The sequence below is a fragment of the Lepisma saccharinum genome, chromosome 25, assembly GCF_977018435.1.
Source record: "Lepisma saccharinum chromosome 25, izLepSacc3.1, whole genome shotgun sequence".
Classification (NCBI taxonomy): domain Eukaryota; kingdom Metazoa; phylum Arthropoda; class Insecta; order Zygentoma; family Lepismatidae; genus Lepisma; species Lepisma saccharinum.
In genome coordinates this window covers 56,856,638-56,858,920 of record NC_139253.1, presented here as the reverse complement: position 1 = coordinate 56,858,920, position 2,283 = coordinate 56,856,638, and the positions used below count along the sequence as shown (strand labels likewise).

General features: G+C 30.3%; 1 pseudogene; it reads right to left on the bottom strand.

The window, feature by feature from the left end:
- Positions 1–345: 345 nt before the first annotated feature.
- Positions 346–1,122, bottom strand: LOC145978572 (cytochrome c oxidase subunit 3 pseudogene; annotated as a pseudogene).
- Positions 1,123–2,283: the final 1,161 nt, after the last annotated feature.

The following is a 2,283-nucleotide window of genomic DNA, read 5'->3' as shown; positions in this document are numbered from 1 at the left end:
CAATATATTAATTTTGAATTAGTAATAATAACTGTTATTGGTAATAGTAATACAATTTCTACATCAAAAATTAGAAAAATTACTGCAATTAAAATTTTTTTTATAGAGAATGGAATTCGTGCTGAGGATTTTGGGTCAAATCCACATTCAAATGGTGATCTTTTTTCTCGGTCTGTAATTATTTTTTTTGATAGTAGTGTGGATAATATTATTACAATTGATGTAATTATTATAATTAATAATGAAGTACTTATGATTATATTAATTATTTACTTTATTTTATTATAATCTTTTTAATTGGAAGTTAAGTGTACTTTAAATATACTAATTAAATTATCTACCTCATCAATAAATTGAAATATAAAGGAATAATCATACTACATCTACGAAATGTCAATATCATGCTGCTGCCTCAAACCCGAAGTGATGTGTTGGTGAAAAATGGCATGAGATGTGTCGAGCTAAGCATACTCCTAGGAATGTTGACCCAATAATAACATGTAGTCCGTGAAATCCTGTTGCTATAAAGAATGTGGATCCATATACTGCATCAGCAATAGTAAACGGGGATTCATAATATTCGTATGCTTGAAGAATAGTAAAATATACTCCTAATATTAGTGTTAATATAAGTGCTTGCGTTGTATGTGAATGGTTTTTTTCTAATAGTCTATGATGGGCTCATGTTACTGTTACTCCTGAGACTAGCAGAATTGCTGTATTTAATAAAGGTACTTGCATTGGGTTAAATGGAGTAATCCCCCTTGGTGGTCATAGTATTCCTAGTTCAATTGTTGGAGACAAACTTCTATGGAAAAATGCTCAAAAGAATGATACGAAAAATAGTACTTCTGAAATAATAAATAAAATTATGCCTCACCGTAGTCCTATTATAACTTGATTTGTATGTAATCCTTGGTATGTTCCTTCTCGTGAAATATCTCGTCATCATTGAATTATTGTAAGGAGTATTGTTGTTATCCCTATTAATAATAGTACTATATTTTGTTGGTGAAATCAACTAATTATCCCTGTTGTTAATATTATTGCTCTAAGGGCTCCTGTTGCTGGTCATGGGCTTTGATCTACTAAGTGATATGGGTGATTTTGATTTGCTGACATTAGTTATTTTGAATAACTAATAACTAGAATAAATAGCAATTAATAAGGCAAATACGTAAGACTGAATAAATGCTACGGCTGTTTCTATAATAATTAATATAATTTGTGCTAAAATTAGTATTGAAATCCCAATAATTTCTAATATTGTTCCTGCATTTCCAATTATTGATATTATTAAATGGCCAACTATTATGTTGGCTGCTAATCGTACTGATAGAGTTATTGGGCGAATTAGGTTTCTAATTATTTCAATACCTACCATAATTGGTATTAATAGTGCTGGCACACCTTCCGGTACTAGGTGTGCTAATATATGTTTTGTATTATTAATTCACCCGAATAGTATAAATGATAATCATATTGGTAGAGCTAGGGTTAGTGCTAATTACTTTAAGAAAGGTTCAAATTTCGTGTGACAATGATTGCTAATATTCTACGATAATTAGTCAGTCTTCCTGCTAAGATAATTTTTAAAAAAATCATAGAACGATAGCAACAGTTACCTTAGGTTTCATCGCTTTAATATTTACACGCTTTTTTTCATCTCCTGTACATGTTGACAAAGTTTTATATGCTAGAAGAAATAAACTTCATGCAGAATCGAATAGGAGCGCGATAACTTGCAACTTTCTACATTATAACATGCATAAATTAGCTTTCCTGAACTTCAAACAAACTTCAAGTCATTCCTACTATTCTCGTTGGCTTCCTATCCTCCTGTGTAACTTATAAATAGCATTAAGTTACAAAATCGAACCTTTACCCTTTCAGACGTTTTTTAACACAGGTCCTTTTACTTAAATGAAGCAAAATACAGAATACGATGACATGCTAGAAATTATTCTCCGTGGAAACTAACTTTATGGAAATTATTTTTACGTAAAGAGCGAACAGAATTCATAAATTACTAACCTTTCAGGATATGACTGAACACGAAAAAAAAGACAGCTCTGGATTCCTCTTCTGACAGTTTTTACAATAAAAATCTGCACAATAAGCCATTGTTTTTATTTTTGTTCTTCTACATCCTTATTAAAATAGTTAGTGTACGTCCATGACAGATCATATGGAACGATGTTACGTCATGTAGAAGTAGTGACTTTAAAAATACGATTTTTCTTATACATGTTTAAGAAGGGAAAGGCATTTAATAAAATACAA